This window comes from Chiloscyllium plagiosum, unplaced genomic scaffold (genome assembly GCF_037043375.1).
Source record: "Chiloscyllium plagiosum isolate Xiang-an unplaced genomic scaffold, Cpla_swu_hap1 HiC_scaffold_33, whole genome shotgun sequence".
In the NCBI taxonomy this organism is placed as follows: domain Eukaryota; kingdom Metazoa; phylum Chordata; class Chondrichthyes; order Orectolobiformes; family Hemiscylliidae; genus Chiloscyllium; species Chiloscyllium plagiosum.
In genome coordinates this window covers 19,711,289-19,731,517 of record NW_028270171.1, presented here as the reverse complement: position 1 = coordinate 19,731,517, position 20,229 = coordinate 19,711,289, and the positions used below count along the sequence as shown (strand labels likewise).

Genomic DNA, 20,229 nt, shown 5'->3' with positions numbered 1-20,229 from the left:
ACCCGCTGCGCTTTTCCAGCAACACATTTTCAGACCCGGCCTCTTCTACCAAACGAAGCTCCCGGTGCGGACTCGATGGGCCGAACGGCCTGCTTCCACTCTTGCGAGGATGCGGTTTCAGTTGGGCGGCGTTAGGAAAACTCCGCGGAATTTGGGGGAAAGGGGGTTAACTGTGGAGACACGGGACTGGGGCAGCGAGTGACGTGTGCGAAAGTGAAACCGGGTTGCAAATTTCCTGGAAAGTAACGGCGCGGTTTCTGTGAAATGAGGGGTAAGGAGGCGGGGTTTGGTTTCTTGTTTTAGAGAGAGAAAAAAGGAGCTGGAAGCGCTTGCGAAACTGGCGAGGCAGAAAGTTCAGGGACAGCAGCAGCACAGAGAGAGAGAGAGAGAGAGTGAGTGTGTGTCTGTGCTGGGGCTCAGCCTCTGGAGAGGGGGGTGGGAGGGAGCTCCAGCCGAGCCGGGCGCTCACAAGCGGCGATGCTCCGCCAAACCAGCGCAGCGCCCACACCGTCGGAGTCAGCAGCGCCGCCGTGCCAGACCCTGCAAGTGGTCCAGCACTCGAATGACCCCCCCGCGTCTGCAGGGCTTGCACACGACCGCCGCTCGACCACTCGCGGGACTCTGAAACTCCACACGGGGAGCAGCGTGAGCTCATGAGCTGGAGCTGGAGGAGGAGGAGGTGGTGGTGAGTAAACCTTGTGGTTGGGGCGGACAAAAGTTTTCCAGGAGAAGTCACCCTGTTGTACAGCTGATCTGTGTGTGGCTTGCCCAAGTATCAACATCCTTTAACGCTGGCTGAACCAAAGAGAAACACAGAAGTTGCTTGGAAAAGCTCAGCGGGTCTGGCAGCATCTCTGGAGAGAAATCAAGAGTTAAGGTTTTGAGGTCCAGTGACCCTTCCTCAGAACACTTTTATTTACAGTTTTACAGACAACAACTTTGTTTAAGGTGCATTTTTTGACTCAGGGCTTGGAAAGAAGGCCAAACAGAGCCCCATCAACACTTAGAGGTAATGTTTCATGTTTCATGTTCCTGCTGTTAACTGAACGACTCCACCGGCACTGTTTAACAAACAGAATTAAGCCACCTTTTAATTATTGTTCATTTTGATAAGACCTAGACTGAAAAATGCCATGATTTTGAAAGCGTGCCAGAGCAGATGAAGAGATTGGGTTTAAGTGAGGGCATTGAGGGCTGTATGGCAGCTATTGGGCACCTCTCAATCAGCAGGAGGTCTCCTCGATGGAATGGGACTGACCAAAAATGGCGCCCTTCCAAGCTGACCAAGGACCTCCAACTGAAATGTTGTGTCCTCTTGCCTCTTTTTGGATCCTGACTGGTATACTTGCATGGTCAGGCAGCATCCGAGGAGCAGGAGGATTGATATTTCAGGCATAAGCCCTTCATCAGGAATGATTCTCCTACTGCTCGGATGCTGCCGATTGGCCTCCTTGGATTGGCCTCCTCCTGTGCTGCAAACATGCAGGTAAGCCAGGAGAAAGCACGGACCGCAGATGCTGGAGATCGGAGTCGAGAGTGGGGTGCCATGTTTTTCCAGCATCCCACTCTCGACTCTGATCTCCAGCATCTGCGGTTCATGCTTTCTCTTGGCTTACCTGCATGTTTGCAGCACAGGAGGAGGCCAATCGGCCCAAAATACTGGTGCCAGCTCATCTCAAAGATAACTGAGTTAGGCTCCCTCCCGTAGCCTTTCCCCATTGCCGTTCAATTTTGGGTTTCTTCTGTTGTCTTTCCAGTTCCCTTTCGGAAACGATGATGGAATCTGCCTTTATCACACTCTTGGGCAGTGTGTTCCAAGTCGAAGAATGTGACGCTGGAAAAGCACAGCCAGTCAGGCAGCATCCGAGGAGCAGGAGAATCAGCGTTTCGAGCATTAGCTCAAAATGTCGACTCTCCTCCTCCTCGGATGCTGCCTGATCGGCTGTGCATTTCCAGCACCACACTCTTTGACTCTGATCTCCAGCATCTGCAGTCCACTCTTTCTCCCAGTGTGTTCCAAAACCTAGTCACTCACTGCAGAAACACGTTATCCCCAACTCTTGTCTGTTTTTCTCTCTCTCTCTCTCTCTCAACTACTTTGAATCTGTCCTCTGATTGTTAACTCTTCCACTAATGGGATAATCTTCGGAGGAACCTTGATTATCCAGCATTCGATTAACCAAATTCTGGATTATCCAAACAAGATCACAAGGTCCCAATGCTTGGCGAACTATGTTATCTGGCATTCAATTATCCAATATTCAATTAACGAAACCAAATATTCCCGGCCCGTGTCCTTCAGATAATGGGGTTCCTCTGTACACAGACCAGATGTCTTGTGATCTTGAAAGTCTCTGTAAAATGTTCCCTTGCTGATGGAGAACGTTGCTGTCTTTATCCATTCCAGTCTTATCCCCAGAATCTTTTGTGCCAAACCTTTTCAAAGCCGTCAAAAGCTTCCTAAAGTCTGGTGCCCAGAAAATGACACATTGCTCCAGTTGAGTTCATGAAAACTTAATTGCTTTTATAATGAAACCGAGACCTGTGGATGCTGGGAATCTGAAACAAAACTCAGAGGTTGCTGGAGAAGCGTTTTGTACTGGGTGCTGCTATTTGTTAACTTTCCTTCAGCTCAGTTGGTTGGATGGTTGGTTTGTTAAGCAGTGTGATGCCATTTTCGTCATTTATATAAATGACTTGGATGCGAGCATAAGAGGTATACCTAGTAAGTTTGCAGATGACACCAAAATTGGAGATGTAGTGGACAGCAAAGAAGGTTACCTCAGATTACAACAGGATCTTGATCAGATGGGCCAATGGGCTGAGAAGTGGCAGATGGAGTTTAATTCAGATACATGCGAGGTGCTGCATTGAGTCATAGGATCAGAGAGATGTACAGCATAGAAACAGACCCTTCGGTCCAACATGTCCATGCCGACCAGATATCCCAACCCAATCTAGTCCCACCTTCCAGCACCCAACCCATATCCCTCCAAACCCTTCCTATATACCCATCCAAATGCCTTTTAAATGTTGCAATTGTACCAGCCTCCACCACTTTCTCTGGCAGCTCATTCCACACACATACCACCATCTGTGTGAAAAAGTTGCCCCTTAGGTCTCTTTTATATCTTTCCCTTCTCACCCTAAATCTATACCCACTAGTTCTGGACTCCCTGACCCCAGGGAAAAGACTTTGTCTATTTATCCTATCCCTGCCCCTCATAATTTTGTAAACCTCTATAAGGTCACCCCTCCGACACTCCAGGGAAAACAGCCCCAGTCTGTTCAGCCTCTTCCTGTAGCTCAAACCCGCCAACCCTGGCAACATGCTTGTAAATCGTTTCGGAACCCTTTCAAGTTTCACAACATCTTTCCGATAGGAAGGAGACCAGAATTGCACGCAATATTCCAACAGTGGCCTAACAAATATTCTGTCCAGCCGCAACATGACCTCCCAACTCCTGTACTCAATATCTGACCAATAAAGGAAAGCATACCAAATGCCGCCTTCACTATCCTATCTACCTGCGACTCCTCTTTCAAGGAGCTATGAACCTGCACTCCAGGGTACAGGTGAACAAAAGGTGAACCTGCATTTTGGGAAAGCAAATCGTAGCAGGACTTATACACTTAATGGTAAGGTCCTAGGGAATGTTGTTGAACAAAGAGGCCTTTGGGAGGGTTTGGAGGGATATGGGTGAGAGGGGAGAGATATAAAAGGGACTTAAGGGGCAATTTTTTCACGCAGAGGGTGGTATGTGTATGGAATGAGCTGCCAGAGGAAGTGGTGGAGGCTGGTACAATTGCAACATTTAAAAGGCATTTGGATGGGTATATGAATAGGAAGGGTTTGGAGGGATATGGGCCAGGTGCTGGCAGGTGGGACTAGATTGGGTTGGAATATCTGGTCGGCATGGGCAGGTTGGACTGAAGGGTCTGTTTCCATGATGTACCTCTCTGTGACTCTAAAACAGCGTAGGTTTCATCACCACAATGGCTGAAGTGACCGTGAAGGACTCTTCTTCTCAACCTCTTTCCCCTTGTCTGAGGTATGGTAGCTCTTTGGTTAAATCACCACCAGTTGTTCATCTCTTATGAGTCAGCAGCTCCAGTCTGGTAAGACTATGGTGATGCACTGATTTCCCAGGGCTGTTTTATGTGTGAACACAAACTATTCATCTAAAGTAGAGGCCTTTTTGGGTTTTGTGCTCGGAAACTGCTCACAAACAACCCCAGGACCCCTTGAAAATTTTTACATGCCTCTGGGATACCACCCCGCACCACCTAGTGAATACAGACATACCCCTCGGCCACCCTCTGTGAACACTGAAAAGCCCCTGGGACAGTCTGTAAACACTGACAAGGCGAAAGTGAGCACTGCAGATGCTGGAGATTAGAGCCAAGAGTGTGGTGCTGGAAAAGCACAGCAGGCCAGGCAGCATCCGACGAAGGGCTTTTGCCTGAAATGTCGATTTTCCTGCTCCTCAGATGCTGCCTGACCTGCTGTGCTTTTCCAGCGCCACACTCTTGGCTGTAAACACTGACAAACCTGTGGGACCTTCATACTGTGTAAACATTAACACATTCTGCAGAACTCTGTGCCAGCATTGCCTCAGCACCACCTTCAAATAATGCCCCTCTCTATCTAGGGGGCTCCTGCAAAAACTGACTTAGTTCCAGACTAGGCAAAAGTGAGGACTGCAGACGCTGGAGATCAGAGTCTAGATTAGAGTGGTGCTGGAAAAGCACAGCAGGTCAGGCAGCATCCGAGGAGAAGGAAAATCAACGTTTCGGGCAAAAGCCCTTCACCAGGGATGAAGGCAGGGAGCCTCCAGGTAGAAAGATAAAATGAGGCCCCCACCATTCCCTTGCATCAATATTTAAAGACCAAAAGAAAATTGTGCTACAGAATATGACTTTTATTGCAAAATAACAATGGGGAATGGCATGCAGTAATTAAGCTGATACAGAAAAAAGTAGGGACTCCTGATGAGAAACAAACAGATATCCTATGCCATTGTTGACTGCTATGATCTGAGTAATTTTGTGGATGTCTGCATTCTAAACCCTGCAGACAAGTGTTAGCACTGCTGCCTCACAGCGCCAGAGACCCGGGTTCAATTCCCGCCTCGGGCAACTGTCTGTGTGGAGTTTGCACATTCTCCTCGTGTCTGTGTGGGTTTCCTCCAAGTGCTCCGGTTTCCTCCCACAGTCCAAAAATGTGCAGATTAGGTGAACTGGCTGTGCTAAATTGCCAGTAGTGTTAGGTGAAGGGGTAAATGTAGGGGAATGGGTCTGGGTGGGTTGTTCTTCGGAGGGTCGGTGTGGACTTGTTGGGCCGAAGGGCCTGTTTCCACACTGTAAATAATCAAATCAAATCAAACCAAAGTGCTGTGAAATTAACCTCTGAAATGGGGTTACCACCAACATTTCAGTTGCCCATAGATTTAAAAAGGCACCAGGGAACAGTCATTCTGAAAGTTAAAATGAGCTTTAGTGAGCTCCAGTTACTGTAACTCTGTCTCTTTGTTTGAAGTCGTGGGTTTTCTTGCTGTGTGGGTCTGATGTATTTGCCTGAAACCATGATGTGAGAGTTTGCTGGGGATATGATTGGGTTAAAATGTCATTAATATGTATTTTGTGCAAAAATATTAACTCTTTGCTCAGAATGTGTTAACGGAATTCAGTTGCTGCTACATTGGTTAATAGATTATCCGTCGGTGTAAGTAGGAATTGGGGCAGGTGTTTAACACTTGGTTTGTCTAATAGCACTCAGTGTACCCAAAGTTAAAATGAGCCCCAAATTATTTGCTATGAATTGTAACCTTGAACTGTCTGTTTGCAAGTCTGTCTGGTCAGGTACGTGAACCATGTGGTTCCTCTATTCATGGTTAAAAATCATACATCATCAGGTTATAGTTTAATATGTTTATTTGGAAGCACTAGCTTTCAGAGCACTGCTCCTTCATCAGGTGGTTGTGGAGTATAACATCGTAAGACACTGAATTTATAGCAATAGTTTACAGTACGATGCAACTGAAATCATATATTGAAAAAGACCTGGATTGTTTGTGAAGTCTCTCATCTTTGCGAATGACCACGTTGGTTTCAGTTCTTTTGAATGTAAATCCCAGAACTTTTTTTTAAAGTTACATTCTCAAGTGAACTTTAACAATAGATGCCATGTTGGCTCAGATAATGCATTAAAGGTGTGAGATGCCCTGTGTGAGGCTGTCTGTGCCCCAATGTTCAGACTGATTCTATTTCTAAAAAAAGGGATTTACAGAATCTTACATGGATTCATGCAGCTTTTGAGCAAAATCAAATATAATTCTGCAAGTACAAATTCACCCCACAAACTTATATATGTGTGTGTGTGCGCGCGCGCGCGCAGGGGGTATGAGTGTCTGTGAGAGAGAGAGAGAGTGTGTGTGTGTCTGTGTGTGGTGCATTGGGGTCACGTGTAGTGTGACATGAACCCAAGGTCCCGGTTGAGGCCATCCCCATGGATACCGAACTTGGCTATCAGCCTTTGCTTGGCCACTTTGCATTGTTGCCTGTCCCGAAGTCTGCTTTGAAGGATTGGTCACCCGAAGGTCCGAGGTCGAATGTCCCGGACCGCTGAAGTGTTCTCTGACTGGGAGGGAACACTCTGTCCATCCTCTGACTGGGAGGGAACACTCCTGTCTGTCCTTCGACTGGGAAGGAACACACAGGAGTGTTTCTTCTCAGTCGGAGTTAAAGATCACACAACACCAGGTTATAGTCCAACAGGTTTAATTGGAAGCACATTAGCTTTCGGAGCGACGCTCCTTCATTAGGTGATTGTGGAGGGCTTGATCGTAACACAGAATTTATAGCAAAAATTTGCAGTGTTCTCAGTCGGAGAACACTTCAGCGGTCCGGGACATTCGACCTCGGACCTTCGGGTGACCATCCTTCAAGGCAGACTTCGGGACAGGCAACAATGCAAAGTGGCCGAGCAGAGGCTGATAGCCAAGTTTGGTATCCATGGCGATGGCCTCAACCAGGACCTTGGGTTCACGTCACACTACAGGTGATCCCATTGCACTATACACACACACACACACACACACACACACACACACACACACACACACACACACCCTCTCACAGACATATACCCTTTTACACTCACACACACACACACACACGTACAAATACACACGCTGTCTCACAGACACTCATACCCCCCCGGCGCGCGCACACACACACACACACACACGTAGACCCCTCTCAAACATAAGCTCTCTCATAAGCTCACACATACACACCAACACATGCACCTCTCACAGGCTTATACCTCTTTACTATCACACACATAGACATACACACACTCTCCCACAGACACTCATACCGCCAACCCCCCCCCCCCCCCCCCCCCCCCCCCCACACACACACACAGATATATAAGTTTGTGGGGTGACTTTGTACTTGCAGAATTATATTTGATTTTGCTCAAAAACTGCATGATTCCATGTAAGATTCTGAAATCCCTTTTTTAAGAAATGGAATCCGTTTGAACACACTGAGCACCTCACACCTTCAATGCATTATCTGAGATGAAATGGCACCTATTGTAAAAGTTCACTTGAGAATGTAACTTTAAAAAAAGTTCTGGGATTTAGATATGAAAGAACTGAAACCAGCATGATCATTCTAATAGGTGATCATGACTTAACAAACAATCCAGATTTTTTTCAATATATGATTTCAGTTGCATCACACTATAAACATTTGCTATAAATTTTGTGTTTTACAATCTTGTTGTCCACAGCCACCTGATGAAGGAGCAGCGCTCCGAAAGCTGGTGCTTCCAAATAAACCTGTTAAATTATAACCTGATGTTGTGATTTTTAACTTTGTACACCCCAGTCCAACACCAGCATCTCCGAATCATCCTCTATTCATGAAGGAACAGAAGAACATGAGGAAGCCATTTGGCCTCTTGAGGTCGCTCTGCTATTCTGGATCGACTGTATCAGTGCCATTATCTCACATGAACCCCAGGTCTCCTGATTATATTTTGGTATTGAGCAAGCCCTCTCTTGAACATAACTCAATGACTGGGTAGAGAATTTGACATCCTTTGAATGAAGAAACATTTCCTACCCACAGTTCTAAATGGCGCGTTCCTTATACTGAGATTCGATACTGACTCTAGTCTGCCTTCACCCTCGACCATCCAGAGCCTGTATGGAGATCTTAAAGGATATTGTATTTTTCAAACAGCTCACGTTTTAAAAATCCTTCCCTCTGTAGGCACTGTTCTGAACTAGCTTCCAGGGTGCCCTCAACTGCTGTCCAAATGATGATTCCTCATGTGCGAGGTAAATGTACTTTGTGGGGCAGGAGGTTACCATGACTGAATAATGCCCACATGTAAGAAATGTAAAATAAATTTCACTAGATTGCGACCAGCACTGGGAACCCTCGCTGACTGCTCTCCATTTCAGGGAACTAAAACTAACTGGATCCATTCCTATGATTCATGAAGCAGAGCCTATTCAAAAGAGATCAGGGATCAAGCCACAGACTCAGCTGATGTTTTAGTGTCACGAGAGCGTGGCCAAGTTCAAACACGTGGGTCTCATTCCATAACTGCACTCGTAGTGTAAACAAGTCTAAGTTCCTGGAACTCATGGCATTGTATATGTGTGAAAATCAATGTGAAATCACTTGAGAGCAGTTGGTCGCACTGTAGGCACGCAACCCTGCTTTGAGAGAGGTGAATTACCTTTTTGCAGTTTGACCTGAAATGCATGTTAGAGCAGTGACTGATGGTGCAATCACCTCACTGTCAGGACCTCCTGTTGCCAAATCACACCAGTCCAAAGTTACGGTAAACCACAAGTTTGTTTTCCTGCATTTCCCTGATTATTTGTTGCATTTTAACCTGGCCTAAGCACAAGACAAACAAACAGCCATTTTTTTTAGAAATTCTATTGTCTGAATTACCCAACACTAGAATGTCACATTAACCCAATTCTGAAGCGACCTCTGCTTTGTATTTTTAAGCTGGTCTAATAATGCACAGACATTGTCTGATTTATGTATGCGAGTACAATCTTAAATTTGCTTAATGGACACAACCTTTCCCTTGACTTCCTTTTCGCTCATTGTCCTGCTCTACCTGATACATCTGCCAGATTTCCCTGTGGTATTCATATTCTCAGTAGCTCCTTGAGATCTGTCCAGAATTCACCGAAGTGAGAACATGACAACGTTATTCACTTTCTGAAATTTGAATTTTACAAGGTATCCTTTTAGAGGAAGGCAATTGATAGAGTTTCTCATCCTCCATCTGACCCAAAGTGTTTCATGCTGTACCATAATTCTTGAAAGTTAGTTTTAATCTTCCATGGGATGTTCTTCACTAATTGTCCCTTATTGTTCTTTTGAGTTTAATGGTTTGCCAGGCCATTTCAAAGAGAAGTTGAGAGTTGACCAAATTGCTGTGGAGTCACTTTAGATTTTTTTTTAGGTTAGATTCCCTACAGTCTGGAAACAGGCCCTTCGGTCCAACCAGTCCACACCGACCCTCTGAAGAGTAATCCACCCAGACCCATTTCCCTCTGACTAATGTATCTAAGGGCAATTTAGCATGGCCAATTCACCTGACCTGCACATCTTTGGATGGTTTGAGGAAACTGGAGCACCCGGAGGAAACCCACGCAGACACACGGAGAATGTGCAAACTCCACACAGATAGTTGCCCGAGGTGGGAATTGAACCAGAGTAGTTTGGGTAAAGTGGCAGATTTTCTTCCTTTTTAAAGGACATTAGCGAACAAGATGTGTTTTTAAGACAATTGATAGTTCTTCACTACTACTGAAATTATTGTTTTAAATCTAGATTTTATTAATTTAATCTCAATTCCATCAACTGCTGTGATGGGATTTAAACTTGCACTTCTAAAGGATTAGAAACACAAATTGCTGGAAAAGCTCAGCAGGTCTGGCAGCATCTGTGGAGAGGGATCAGAGTTAATGCTTCGGGTCCAGTAACCCTTCCTCAGAACTGATGGTAGCTAGGAAAATGTCAGTTTATATGCGGAAGGTTGGATGAGGGTGTGTGGTTAAATTTAAGGATTAACTTCGACCCCTGGACTAAGAATCCAGTGACATTACCATTACACCAAAAGTAAAGGTGGTGTTGATCAGAACACAGGAGCAGCAGGAGGCCATTCAGCCTCTCTGACAAACTAGATCATGGCTGATCATCAACCTCTACGCCATATTCCTGTCATTTGCCTATATCCCTTCATGCATTAGTGATGAGAAATCTATCGACCTCTCTTGCTTCAGCACCCTGAAAATGCTCTGAGTTATGGGGCATTGCAGCAATGTGAAACTGGGCAGAACTGACATTCCTGAATGTTGTTCAGTGATCCCAGTTGGGAAACATTTGTGTGCAGTTGTGGGAAATGGGCCCTATTATGACATTCCCAAGGTTGATCCTCACTGACTGAACACATGACGACAGTTGGTGGAATATGTACCACAATGCAAGTTGGTAGATTTGACGTAGAGGTGCTGGAATTTTGACAAAAAACAGGAAAACAATTCCACTTCCCAGTACTGACATTCCTCACTTCAACAAAAATCCATTATTGTGACAAGAAATGTATTTCATATTCACTCTGAGACTTGGTTCGAGGGAAATGCAGCTGTTCTTTCTCCCTACAGGCTGGGCTAGTAACCAGACAAATTCCAGTGGGTAGGTGGTGAAAGAAATCCGAATGGATTGACATGATACCAGCGAATAATCTGTGTTTCTGAGTCTTGATCATATTGTTTTAGGTTATTGTGCAAGATAACTTGTCATGTTCTTGGAGAAACATTTAAAAAGGAACAATTTGTTCCGGTATATAAATAATCCAACCAATGAAACAGGGAGGGAATGTTTGCTGTTTTCCAACTCCTGCCCCCAAGTTTCTATTTCAGAGGTAAATGAACGTAATCTGAATATTTCTAGGGTGCTTTTTGTCTTGATGTTAATAACTGAAGAATGTCTTTTGTGAACTTGGAGTTGAACCATATTTGGTAACAGGTATGTGCATTCAACCTCAAATTAGCAAATTGGATCTGTGGATGAATTGAAGCTGCTGACGTGTTCTACTGGAATTAATGCTATTGAATTTGCAAAAGGCTGCCATTTCCTGGGGTGTTTGAACTGAATGCCAGTCCGTTTCGGACAGCAGTTAAAAGTAAATCATATTGCTGTGGGTCCCATGTAGGCCAGTTAAGGAAGGCAGATTTCCTTCCTTAAAGGACATTAGTGAACCAGATGGGTGTTTTACAACAATTAATGGTGGTCTCCATGGTCACCATTGCTGATAATCTAGTTCCATAACCTGAATTTTGAATTGTGTCAGCTGTCATGATAGCATTTGAACCCAGGTCCCGAGGTTATGTGCCAGGCTGTCTAGATTACGAAGGTAAAACAAAGAACTGTGGATACTGGAACTCTGAAACAAAAATAGAAAGTGCTGGAGAAACTCAGCAGCATCTGTGAAAAGAGAAACCGAGATAACATTTAGAGACCAATGACTCCTGCTCTGAAGAAGAACAATTTCTGTTTTAGTTTGCCTCTGGATTACGAGTCCAGTGACCACCTGACAACTTCATAGTCAATTTATGCCAATTCTTTATTCCTAAATTTGCTTTTAAATTCTGAAAAGTGGGATGGACCAGGTAGTGTAAATGTCAAACTGGACACTTGTGCTGTAGTTGAGTTAACTGCAGTGACACAGAGCATTCCATAGCACTGTGGTTTTGTAATGAGGTATGTTATCCAGAGGTCCAGCTAATGCTCTGGGCACATGGATTCAAATCCCACCCTGACAACTGGTGGGATTTAAATTCAATCAATAACAATCTGCAGTTAAAAGCCAATTACTGCAACAATGATCTTGAAACTGTTGTCACTTGTCCTAAGATCCTATCTGCTTCACTAATATACATTGTGGGAAATTTGCCATCCTCACTTGATTCAGCGATGTGGTTGAGAGTTAACAGTCCAGACAGTTCAAGGGATTGGGCAAAAGATGCTCATCTTATCGGTGATGCCATAGCAGAATAAAAAGGCAGAGTTGTTTGTGGGAAAACGAGTTAAACTAGGAACTAAGGATTGGGTGAGATAAAGTGAGGAGCAGGGCATTGTTCTGTGAGATTTATTAATTTTGTGCAATGAGGCGCATGTCACTTGTATAGAATGAAATGTGGAGAGTGAAATAACTGCACAGAGGTTAGTATCCCATCACCCTTATTTAACTTTGGCATAATTACAGGAGTAAGCCACATTCTGGTAAGAAACCCAGAATTGCCATTGTATAGTATCTAAAAGCAGTATTCACAGTACAATCTAACGACCTGCAAAAATGCAATCCATATGACCAAAAGATATAGGAGCAGAAATTAGGCCGTTCTGCCCATCAAGTCTGCTGTACCATTCAATCGTGGCTGATCAGTTTTTTTCAACCCCATTCTCCTAAAATACATCAAGTTACCGGCTAGAATGCAATAAGATAAAATATACCAGCCATCCTCACCAAACTACACTTAAACTTCAGTTGCAGTTCATCATAAGTGTAACACTCTTTATATTCCTAACACATTTTGAAGAAGGTTAACTTTAATCTCTGTTTACGATCTGCCTTTTTGGCTGAAAGGGGAAAAAAAAGTTTCTGAGAGGATTCCCGATATTGTCAGAAATTTCTGTTATTGCTAAAGAAAGTGGAAGTAATCCAAAAAGACATGACTAATTTTTTTTAACACAGAGATGTTTTTCATGTGGGAAACCCTGGAAATTATAGTTCTGCTGTGCTCTCTCCCTTTCGAGTTTTCTCCTCTCTGTCCTTCAAGGTGCCTCTCCACTCTGGGACGAATGTGAATGCTGCAGTACAGGAACTGTTGCTCAGAGATAGTCTGGAACACTCTCTGCATCCACTCTGAAAATCTGAAAGTTGCTGAAGGTGATTTTAAGGTCTAACTGATAATGTCACCAGGGTGAACCATCTGTAACTCACGACCAAAGCCTGAGGAATATCCGAATGTACCTGCTGCCAATGAATTTCCAGGATTGTTTAACTATAATGATGTATAATTGGTCTTTTCAGGAAGAAATAAAGTTGGACAGGGCTAGCGGCACCCACTAACGCACAGCATTCACCCTCTAGGTGAAAATTGTGTTTTTAAAAAATTAATAGGATATAATTGACACTTAACAGTAATCAAAATTTTATAAAATAACGTAATGTATATAACTAAGTTTGCTTTCAGTTACATGGCTCTCTGAGTTGAGAGTGTGGTGCTGGAAAAGCACAGCTGGTCAGACAGCATCCGAGGAGCAGGAGAATCAACATTTCGGGCATAAACCCTTCATCAAGAGTCCTCCTCTGCCTGATCGGCTGTGTTTTTCCAGCATCACACTCTCGACTCTGATCGCCAGCATCAGCACTCCTCACTTTCTACTCATGGCTGTCTGAGCATCTGGTTTCTTCCAGGGTCCAGGGGTTGTTTGTGTTTTTCTTAAATCAGGCGCTGCGCTGAGTGCAGTGCTGGAGTGTTGTGTGGAGGGGTTTCCCTCACTGTGTCTCTCTCTATATCAAACTCTGCTTTCCTTTGTTCCCAGCTCTTTGACTGAGTGTCACTCTTGCTGTAGGCGCTGGGTTGTTCAGTCACTGTAGAGTAGTGTAAAGTCATTCATTAGGCATTCCGTCTAATTACTAACTAAAAACCAAACGAACTGCGGACGCTGTAAATCAGAAACATAAACAGAAACAGCTGGAAAAGCTCAGCAGGTCTGGCAGCATTTGTGGAGGGAAGTCAGAGATGATGTTTCGGGGGGAGGGTGTCAGTTCTGGGGAAGGGTCACTCAACTCGAAACATTAACTGATTTCTCTCCACAGGTGCTGCCAGACCGACTGAGCTTTTCCAGCAGGTTCTGTTTACGAATCCACCTAATTACGAGTCCTGTTATCTCGTTAATGGGGAAGGAAGGCTGAGGTGGAAGGGTATGATGGTTTAATGGAATATCTCTTCCATTTTGCACTGACTCCCAAGATACATAGTTGTGCCTTTGTTTATGTTATAATATCCCAATGTGCTTTTGCGCCCAACTGAATGGGCGGCATGGTGGCACAGTGGTTAGCACTGCTGCCTCACAGCGCCAGGGATCCGTGTTCAATTCCTGCCTCAGGCGACTGACTGTGTGGAGTTTGCACGTTCTCCCCGTGTCTGCGTGGGTTTCCTCCGGGTGCTCCGGTTTCCTCCCACAGTCCAAAGATGTGCAGGTCAGGTGAATTGGCCATGCTAAAATTCCCCGTAGTGTTAGGTGAAGGGGTAAATGGAGGGGAATGGGTGGGTTGCGCTTCGGCGGGTCGGTGTGGACTTGTTGGGCCGAAGGGCCTGTTTCCACACTGTAATGTAATGCAATCTAAACTGTCTGTGTTGAATATCTGTTTGTTTTTGTCACCTGTGTTCACTTTTCATCCATTATCCACCACTGTGAAATCCCCTGAGTTTCCAATTAATAAAATTATGTGTAGAGCCAGCAAAGGCACTGGAGACCACCAAAGGTGATAGAACACGCCTGTGTTTACATTGTGATGACCTATTGTCTCCACAGGGTGAGGTCTCCCACATTGATTGAAGAGAGACATCTGAGAAAGTCCCAGTTCCCTGCTTTTACTGTAGTCCCAAACCATTTCTTTTTCAATGGTGGGATGTGAGTGTTGCAGGCCTGACCTGAGTTTATTGACCTTGCTCCTGAATACACGGTGGTGAGTTGCCTTCTGGAAGCACTACTTTCCTTTGGTTGGAGGGAAACCCCGAGTGGTGTTAGATAGGGACTTCCAGGATTTTGGCCGAGCAACAGTGAAGGAATGGTGATTTTAGTTCCAAGATGGTGTGAGACTTGGAATGGAACTTACAAGTGATGCCATTCCAATATGTCTGCTGCCCATGTCCTTCCAGGTGGTGGAGATGTTACAGACTTGAAAGGTGCTATTGAAGAGACCTGAGTGACTTGCAGCAGTGTAAGTTGTAGATGATGCCTACTGCTGCCAACGCATTGGCAGTGGAGGGGGTGAATGTTGATGTGGTGCTAATCAAAGCAGGCTGGAGTTATTCAGTCCTGCATGAGTGTCGAACTTTCGAGGCTGTTTTGGAGGTGTGTTCATTGCTTCCAAGTATACATGCACATTCCTGAAGAAGGGCTTCTGCCCGAAACGTCGATTCTCCTGTTCCTTGGATGCTGCCTGACCTGTTGCGTTTTTCCAGCAACACATTTTCAGCTCTGATCTCCAGCATCTGCAGTCCTCACTTTCTCCTCCAAGTTTCTGAACACACTGCTTCTGAAATCCAGCTGGGCAATGTTTCCAATTCATTTTAATTCGCTACATTGAGAATAAATCTCCTTGTTTTTCACATACCAATTATCTTAAAGCTGATTCCATTTGTTACTTGCTTCCACTGATATGTGCTATATTAAAACATGCTTGTTTGAAAAAGTGCAGTGATCATTTGGCAATGCAGCAAGTTGAAAATAGGAATGAGATAGACCATCTATTACTGTGGAGTTGGTTTTGAATGGGATGTGTTGTCAGGACTGTCTGTTCTCCAACAGTGTTGTGGGATCTCGATCATTAACAGGATATTTATTTTCCATTCTGTTCAAAGGACTGGCTTGAAAAGGGGTGTCTTAAGGGGAAAGGTTGGGTCTGTATCCGTTGGAGGTCAGAGAAATGAGTGGTGATATTGAAGCTTATAAAATCCTGAGGAGGTGTGAAAGGTGTATGTTAAAATGATGTCCCCTTAACTCACTCTTAGAATTAGAGGATAGACTTTGAATTTCCCATTTAAGATTGAGATGAGAAGTCTTTTTCTCTAAGGTCATGAGCTGTCTTTCCCCAGAGAGTGGTGGAGGCAGGGTCATTAAATTTGAGACAGCTGTAGATAGATTCTTGATGAATAAAATGGGGGGCACGGTGACTCAACGGTTTTCATTGCTGCATCTTACTGCCAGGGACTTGGGTTGAATTCTGTATGGAGTTTGCAAGTTCTCCCTGTGTCTGTGTGGGTTTCCTCCAAGTGCTCCGGTTTCCTCCCACAGTCCAAAGATGTGATGATTAGGTGGATTGGCCATGGGAAATGCAGGATTACAGGGATGGGATGAGTCTGGGTGGGATGCGCTTTGGAGGGTCAGTGTGGACTTGATGGGCTGAATGGCCTACTTCCACAATGTAGGATTCTGAGATTCTAATAGGGAAGTCGGGGGGGGGGGGGGGGGGGGGTGGTGAGAGGGGAGGGGGGCATTAGGAAAGGAAGTGAGTTGAGATCATAATCAGATGAAATGTGGAGCAGGTTCAAATGGCCAAATGGAAAAGTCCTACTCCTGTGTCATATGATCAGACAGATGTGAACTCTACCTTCATCGATGGGATGGTTATAGCAGATCATGGGCATTGGACTCGAGCATCAGTCTAGAGTGAGACTGGAATTTGCAAGGTCGTGTTCTCAACACCTATACAGTGACCACATGGGCCATGTGGTGGGAGATTTGTGTGTGAAGAGGGTGTTTCTAAGGTGAATTAACAAAAGAGATGGGACTAATGCAGAGGGAAAGCTGAGTCTTTGCATGCTGGAGTGGGTTTTGCAGCCACAACCATCTGACTTGTCTGAGGGCCAGGTTCAATCACCAGCCACCATTGGATACTCCATCTTTATTAATGACACCGAGTTTGTGTGGTTAGAATTTGTCACGTAATTTGCAGGATGTTTGAAGGGGGGTGGGGAAATTGGGGTGTAAAGTCGGGGTTTTGGAAGGACGCAGAGCAACTTGAGTGTCGTGAGGTTGTCAACAATTCTGTCCACTGGGGACGTCAATTAAATTTGTCGTGAGGGAAGGAACGATTGATTTTTGGGTGGCCTCGTCTTGTAGTTATCCCTTTGGGCACTGGACGGAGGGGATGTTCACTGTCAGCTCAGAGACCATTCACTCGCATGAGCCTCTGTGTACAGCTCTCTCTTTCTCTCTATGTTGTAGTTCAAACAGCACAAACTGCCTTGTGTCAAATGATGTCTGCTGAAACACAGCAGAACATTCAACTCCAGATTATTGATAATTAATGAGACACCAAAAGCTCAAATGAAAAGTTAGGGCTGTGAGTCCGTATAGTAAGTCTCGAAAAGGGCAAAGAAGCCTCACGTTGTCAGTGCCTCAGTCCCAAATGTGAGTGGGTGTGAGGTGCAAAACTGTAACCACGTGAGTCTCACAGCACTGACTCTGACCAAAATTACCCATGCAGGTTTTAAAGAAACACTGTTTCAATTAACTCTAAGAATAATCTGAACTTGGAAGCCGCCCACAGGTTTTTTTGTGAGTCTCTCTAAATGCGAGCGGGTGCTGTCCAGTCTTTGCGCTTCTGCATGACTTGTGCATGAGAAGGATTGTGTGAGTGAGACAGCGGAGAACTTAGTGACGGTTTTTGGATCGTGCAGAGGACGTGGCTGCTAATCCGAGCCATGAGATTGGAATCTCACACGGCCCGGGCACACGTCCCTTCAACACTGGCGAGGCTCAGGGAACCAGAAAGGGAGATGCTAATTCCGATTATCAGACTGCATCAAGGTGTGCCTTTGTCTTTCAGTTAGTGTTGGTATTGTGGATTCACTCCGTCGTGAATAGGACTGATTCCACGTCCCCTCACCCACTGTTGCTTTCTTGTTTTTGTACTCGTTCTTTGGGGATGTGGCGACACTAGCAAGACTGGCGTTTCTTGCCAATTCCCAGTTGCCCTTGAAAAGATTGCCTACCTGGGCCATTTCAGAGGGCAGTTAACCATCAACCACATTGCTGTTGGTTGTGTGCCAGATCAAGGCGATAGAATTTCCTTCCCTCAAGAGCTGGGAAGGGTTTTTATGGCAATGGTTACATTGTCACCATTAACTTTGAATCAAATTGTACTGAATTCAGCTTTCACTGTATGCTATGGTGGGGTTTGAATCCAGAACATTAGCTTGTGTCTCAGGGTTACTGGCCCATTGCTTCCTCAGTCTTTGAACTTGCCCCCTTCATTGGTCAGAACATTGAGTTTAGGAGTTTGGGACATCATGTTGCAGTTTTACAGGACATTTCCTGTTGAAATGCTTTGCACGATTTTGCGTTGTTGTTAGAAAAATGTATATTATTTATCATTCTTCTGTTCCACTGTAACTTGCGTGTTTTATACTTCTTATGCACTTTATGCTGTGTACGATTGTGTAGGTTGTGCTGCCCATGTAGCACCCTCGGTCCTGGAAGGACGCTGTCTCGTTCTGACTGTATCAATTGTATATGGGAGAAATGACAAATAAAAAGCTACATTACTCTATGCTACGCCAGTCCATTCTACACTGCTCTACTCTCATCATCGGTGAGGCCGCTTTTAAAATACTGTGTACAATTCTCCTGGAAGGATGTTGTTAAACTTGAGAAGGTGCAGGAAAGATTTACAAGGATGTTGGAGAGTTTGAGCTTCAGGGAGAGACTGAATAGGCTGGGGCTGTTTTCCCTGGTGCGTCGGAGACTGAGGGATGACCTTATGGAGGTCTATAAAATCATGAGGGGCATGGAAAGGGTGAATAGTCAAGGTCTTTTTCCTGGGATAGGGAGAGTCCAAAACTAGAGGGGATAGGTTTAAGGTGAGAGGGGAAAGATTTAAAAGGGACCTGAGGGATAATGTTTTCACACAGAGGGTAGTGTGTGTATGGAATGAGCTGCCAGAGGAAGTGGTGGAGATGGGTACATTGACAGCATTTAAAAGGCATCTGGATGGGTATGTGAATATGAAGGGTTTAGAGGGATATGAGCCAAATGCTGGCAAATGGGACTAGATTAATTTAGGATATTTGGTCGGTGTGGATGAGTTGGACCAAAGGCTCTGTTTCCGTGCTGTATGACTCAATGGTTCTATAATAAGTAACTTCAATAGTGGCTTTGTAAAATGTTTGAAAAAAACCAGCAGAAATGGTGTGTGTTTGTTGCACAGCCATGACTTTCAAGTGTTCCAGGGTGAAAGCTTAATTGGCAATTTGGCTTACCTCTCAGTCGGAATGTTATGTTCATGATCCCTACCTTGAGCACCCACTCTAACCTGATATGTGAATACAGCACTGAACGAACGCTGCATTCAGAGGGACTGCTCAGCCAAGGCCCTGTCTGTTTGTTCTGGTGGTGTAATAGATAACATCATGCAATTTGTTGAGAAAGAAGTCCTTTTGATAACCTGGCCATCCCTTATCACTCAACTAGCACCATTGAACAAGATTAACTGGAAACTGTCTCGTTGCCGCTTGTGGGACATTGATGTACGTAAATAGTTTGAAAGTACTTGCTGAGCTACAGGGTGCGTGAGGATGTCACGAGGATATGAAAGACGCAATTAAAAATGCAAGATTTTCTGTAATGCTGATGTTAATTTGTCTGTTCTGAAATCATCAAAGCCTACTTGTAATAAAGGGTGGGTAACTTGATATGGGCGTTTGGATGGGAGCTCTGCTGGGCAGGCGTGGAGTGTCTCAATCTTTCTCACTTCACAGCACAGTCACAGTGAAAATCGCAACTCGGTTGTGATGAAGTTTCAGTCGTGTCCTTTAACTTGTGTGCGTGGCCTTAAGCTTATTCACAAGCATTTAAGGGGTATCTGGATGGGCAGATGAATAGGAAAGGCTGAGAGGAATATGGGCCAAGTGCTGGCAAATGGAACTAGGTTAATTTAGGATATCTGGTCGGCATGGACGAGTTGGACCGAAGGATCTGTTTCCGTGCTGTACATCTCTGTGACTCATATTCTGCAGCCTGTGTGTTGTCTTGCAACAAGCTCTCGTCTTGCTGACCTACGTCGGTTCATGGCCTCAATTTTTAAAACACTCATCCTTACTTTGCCAACTCTTTCCCTTGCCTCAATCCTCCCTGTCTTGGTAACCTCTTGCTCCCCATAACCTGCCCAATGTGTCTATGCTGTCTTGTCTTGACCATCCCAGGTTTTAATTATTCCACCACGTCTGCCCATAACCTCCGTTGCCTGGACTGTAAGTTCTGGAATTTCCCTAGGAGCCTATCTGCCACGTTTCGAGGTGCTGCTATCAGCTTGTCTCTTTGATTCAGGTTTTTGGCCATCTGCAGTCATATTGCCTTGCATGTCTCTGTCCGATCTTGCTT

The 20,229-nt window shown here is 44.9% G+C and overlaps 1 protein-coding gene across 2 annotated transcripts in view; it reads left to right on the top strand.

Annotated features, from left to right (window-relative positions):
- The first annotated feature begins 380 nt into the window (after positions 1–380).
- Positions 381–20,229, top strand: part of LOC122547679 (suppressor of cytokine signaling 1-like) — a 62,286-nt gene continuing 42,437 nt past the window's right edge. The window contains exon 1 of one of the 2 annotated variants that reach the window (XM_087978330.1): positions 381–685. The gene's annotated coding sequence lies outside the window, so the exon portion shown is untranslated. The other variant, XM_087978329.1, reaches the window with a different exon arrangement.